Here is a 5,661-nt window from a genome sequence, read left to right on the forward strand (position 1 = left end):
ATTACTTGTTGTTCTAAAAACCCTAAGAAACACCTTCCCTACCAATGTGAGTTTAGTGATAATGGAATCGTATCTTCATATGCTAAGGGTGTTTATAATTACTATGATGTTCGACAAATTGAAGAATTTATTTCTTTTAAGGGTGCTTATGAAATTGCTTCTTTGATTGAAAAGTATGATGATACTCTCTACAAATCTGAAAATTTTGCCATACTTGAATATTGTTATGATAAGTATGCTTCTAATGCCTATGTTAAACCATATATTGAGGAATCCTCTGCTGTCCAAGAAGAGATTAATATTTTGCAGGAGTCTATGGAAGAAGAAATTGATGAAACTGAGAGCTCATTGGATGAAAAAGATGATGAGGAGAGCGAAGAACAAAAGGAGGAAGAGCGGATTAGCTACCCGTGCCCACCTTATAATGAGAGTAACTCTTCAACTCATACATTGTTTAATTCCCCGTCGTGCTTACCGAAGGATGATTGCTATGATGATTATTATGATCCCGTTGATTCTCTTGAAATATCCCTTTTTGATGATGCTTGCTATGCTTGTGGCCAAGATGCCAATATGAATTATGATTATGGAGATGAACTTGCTATAGTTCATTATGTTAAACATGAACTTGGTGCTATTGCACCCACGCATGATAGTCCTATTATCTTTTTGAATTCTCCCGGCTACACTATATCGGAGAAGTTTGTGATTATTAAGGATTATATTGATGGGTTGCGTTTTACCATTACACATGATAATTTTGATGAATATAATATGCATTTGCTTGCTTCTCCTACTTGCAATTATTATGAGAGAGGAACTATATCTCCACCCCTCTATGTTTCCAATACAATAAAATTGCAAGAAACTATTTATACTATGCATCGGCCTTCACTTGGTGTGCATGGATTGTTCTTTTATGACATGCCGATGCATAGGAAGAGGGTTAGACTTTGTTGTTGCATGATATATGTTACTTTGTGCTCACTACTAAATTACAAATCATTGTTAATTAAAATTGGCTTTGATATACCTTGGATCCGGGTGGATCCATTACTTGAGCACTATATGCCTAGCTTAATGGCTTTAAAGAAAGCGCTGCCAGGGAGACAACCCGGAAGTTTTAGAGAGTCATTTATTTCTGTTGAGTGCTTTCATATAGTATAAAAACAGAAAAAATAAATAAAGAGGGGAATCCAAAACTTTTCAAAAAAGAAAATGAAAGTGAGAGAGCCAAGCATTGTTGAAGTGGGAGAGCTCCTTGCACTTTGTTCATGCTCACGGAAACTTTGTGAATCTTGATTATAGAAACTTTTCATCAAAAATAATTATCCCCTTGTACAATTTCATTGTATTATAAAAACAATGTGCTAAGGTTTGCCTTTAGGATGTTTACAATGCTTGTTGGTTTGTACGGTGCAGGACAGAAACTTTGGGTGTAGTGCGCAATTTTACGTTTTTTACTGGAAGGTCAAACAGCTCTGATTATTTTTGCACTGTCTTGATGTACAAATTTTTTATTTTTAATAATTTTGGTATAATTTTTGAGGTAACAGAAGTACGGTGAATGTTCAGATTACTACAGACTGTTCTGTTTTTGACAGATTCTGTTTTTGATGCATAGTTTGCTTGTTTTGATGAATCTATCAATTTCTATCAGTGGATTAAGCCATGAAAAATTTATGTTACAGTAGACACAATGCAAAAACAAAATATGAATGGGTTTTCTACAGTACTTAGAGTAGTGATTTGCTTTATTATACTAAGGGATCTTACCGATTTTTCTGTTGAAGTTTTGTGTGGATAAAGTGTTTGATCGAGGAGGTCTCGATATGAGGAAAAGGAAGAGAGGCAAGAGCTCAAGATGGGGGATGCCCAAGGAGCCCCAAGTAAATATTCAAGGAGACTCAAGCCTCTAAGCTTGGGGATGCCCCGGAAGGCATCCCCTCTTTCTTCAACAAGTATCGGTATGTTTTCGTATTCGTTCCGTTCATGCGATATGTGCAAGTCTTGGAGCGTCTTTTGCATTTAGTTTCACTTTTCTTTTATGCACCATGATGGTATGAGATAGTCCTTGGTTGATTTATAGAATTCTCATTGCACCTCACTTAAATCTTTTGAGTATGGCTTTATAGAATGCTTCATGTGCTTCGCGTATATCATTTGAAGTTAGGATTGCCTGTTTCTCTTCACATAGAAAAGCGCCATTTGTAGAATGCTCTTTTGCTTCACTTATATTTGTTAGAGCGTGGGCATATCTTTTGTAGAAAGAATAAAAGTCTCTTGCTTCACTTCTATCTATTTAGAGAGATGACAGTAATTGGTCATTCACATGGTTAGTCATAAAATCCTACATAAAACTTGTAGATCGCTGAATATGATATGTTTGATTCCTTGCAATAGTTTTGCAATATAAAGATGGTGATATTAGAGTCATGCTAGTGGGTGGTTGTGGATTGTAGAGACACTTGTGTTGAGGTTTGCAAGTCCCATAGCATGCACGTATGGTAACCGTTGTTTGACAAATTTGAAGCATGGGGTGTTTCTTTGATTGTCTTCCTTATGAGTGCCGGTCGGGGACGAGCGATGGTCTTTTCCTACCAATCTATCTCCCTAGGGGCATGCGCAGTAGTACTTTGCTTCGAGGGTTAATAAACTTTTGCAATAAGTATATGAGTTCTTTATGACTAATGTGAGTCCATGGATTACACGTACTCTCACCCTTCCATCATTGCTAGCCTCTTCGGTATCGTGCATTGCCCTTTCTCAGCTTGAGAGTTGGTGCAAACTTCGCCGGTGCATCCAAACCCCGTGATACGATATGCTCTATCATACATAAGCCTCCTTATATCTTCCTCAAAACATCCACCATACCTACCTATCATGGCATTTCCATAGCCATTCCGAGATATATTGCCATGCAACTTCCATCATCATCATATACATGACTTGAGCATTTATTGTCATATTGCTTTACATGATCGTAAGATAGCTAGCATAATGTTTTCATGGCTTGTCCCTTTTTTGATGTCATTGCTATGCTAGATCATTGCGCATCCCGGTACACCGTCGGAAGCATTCATATAGAGTCATATCTTTGTTCTAGAGTTGTAATATTGAGTTGTAAGTAAATAAAAGTGTGATGATCATCATTATAGAGCATTGCCCCATGACAAAAAAAGAAAAAAAAGGGAAAAAAGAGAGGCCAAAGAAGCCTAAATAAAAAAGGGGGCCAAAGAAGCCCACCCAAAAAAAGAAAAAAAAAAGAAAAAAAGAAAAAGAAAAGGGGCAATGTTACTATCCTTTTACCACACTTGTGCTTCAAAGTAGCAGCACGTTCTTGATATAGAGAGTCACCTATGTTGTCACTTTCCTATACTAGTGGTAATTTTTCATTATAGAACTTGGCTTGTATATTCCAACGACGGGCTTCCTCAAATGCCCTAGGTCTTCTTGAGCAAGCAAGTTGGATGCACACCCACTTAGTTTCAGTTTGAGCTTTCATACACTTATAGCTCTTAGTGCATCCATTGCATGGAAATCCCTACTCCTCGCATTGACATCAATTGATGGTCATTTCCATAGCCCATTGATTAGTCGCGTCGATGTGAGACTTTCTCCCTTTTTGTCTTCTCCATAGAAACCTCCACCATCATATTCTCTTCTGCCTATAATGTTATATCCATGGCTTGCACTCATGTATTCCGTGAGGGTTGAAAAAGCTGAAGCGTGTTAAAAAGTATGAACCAATTGCTCGGCTTGTCATCGGGGTTGTGCATGATGGGAGCATTTTGTGTGACGAAAATGAAGCATGGCCAAACTATATGATTTTCTAGGGATAAGCTTGCTTTGGCCTTGTTGTTTTGAAAAGACATGATTGCTTTATTAGTACGCTCGAAGTATTATTGTCTTTTATGTCAAATGATAGACTATTGCTTTGAATCACTCGTGTCTTAATATTCATGCCATGATTAGATATATGATCAAGATTATGCTAGGTAGCATTCCACATCAAAAATTATCTTTTCTATCATTTACTACTCGAGGACGAGCAGGAATGAAGCTTGGGGATGCTGATACATCTCCGTCGTATCTATAATTTTTGATTGTTCCATATATTATTCAACTTTCATATACTTTTGGCAACTTTTTATACTATTTCTGGGACTAACATATTGATCCAGTGCCCAATGCCAGTTCCTATTTGTTGCATGTTTTATGTTTTGCAGAAACCCAATATCAAACGGAGTCCAAATGGGATAAAAAAGACGGAGAATTATTTTGGAATATTTGTGATTTTTGGGAGGAAGAATCAACACGAGACGGTGCCCAAGGGGAACACGAGGTAGGGGGCGCACCCTAGGGAGGCAGGCGCGCCCTGGACCCTCATGGGCACCCCGTAAGGTGGTTGACGCTCTTCTTTTGCCACAAGAAAGCTAATTTTATGAGAAAAATTTGGGCAAAAGATTCAACCCAATCGGAGTTACGGATCTCCGTATATAAAAGAAACGGTGAAAGGGCAGAATCTGAGAACGCAGAAACAGAGAGAGACAGAGAGACAGATCCAATCTCGGAGGGGCTCTCGCCCCTCCCACACCATGGGAGCCAAGTACCAGAGGGGAAACCCTTCTCTCATCTAGGGAGAAGGTCAAGGAAGAAGAAGAAGGAGGGCTCTCTCCCCCTTGCTTCCGGTGGCGCCGGAACGCCGCCGGGGGCCATCATCATCACCGCGATCTCCACCAACACCACCATCATATTCACCAACATCTCGATTACCTTCCCCCATCTATATTCAGCGGTCCACTCTCCCGCAACCCGCTGTACCCTCTACTTGAACATGGTGCTTTATGCTTCATATTATTTTCCAATGATGTGTTGCCATCCTATCATGTCTGAGTAGATTTTCATTGTCCTATCGGTGATTGATGAATTGCTATGATTGGTTTAATTTTCTTGTGGTTATGTTGCTGTCCTATTGTGCCCTCTGTGTCGCGGAAGCATGATGGATTCCCGTTGTAGGGTGTTGCAATACGTTCATGATTCGCTTATAGTGGGTTGCTAGAGTGACAGAAGCTTAAACCCGAGTAAGGGGATTGTTGCGTATGGGATAAAGGGGACTTGATGCTTTAATGTTATGATTGGGTTTTATCTTAATGATCTTTAGTAGTTGCAGCTGCTTGCTAGAGTTCCAATCATAAGTGCATATGATCTAAGAAGAGAAAGTATGTTAGCTTATGCCTCTCCCACATAAAACTTGCTATCGGTCTAGTAAAGTAGTCATTTGCTTAGGGACAATTTCACAACTCCTACCACCACTTTTCCACACTCGCTATATTTACTTTATTCCTTCTTTATCTAAATAGCCCCTAGTTTATATTTACGTGCCCTTTATTATCTTGCAAACCTATCCAACAACACCTACAAAGTACTCCTAGTTTCATACTTGGTGTAGGTAAAGCAAACACTAAGCATGCGTAGAGTCGTATCAGTGGCAGATAGGACTTGAGGGAATATTTGTTCTACCTTTAGCTCCTCGTTGGGTTCGACACTCTTACTTATCTAAAGAGGCTACAATTGATCCCGTATACTTGCGGGTTATCAGTGCCCTAAAAATATATAAGTGAAGCACTAGGGCAAATGACAAACTACCCCAAAAGATAT

This window comes from Triticum dicoccoides, chromosome 6B (genome assembly GCF_002162155.2).
Source record: "Triticum dicoccoides isolate Atlit2015 ecotype Zavitan chromosome 6B, WEW_v2.0, whole genome shotgun sequence".
In the NCBI taxonomy this organism is placed as follows: domain Eukaryota; kingdom Viridiplantae; phylum Streptophyta; class Magnoliopsida; order Poales; family Poaceae; genus Triticum; species Triticum dicoccoides.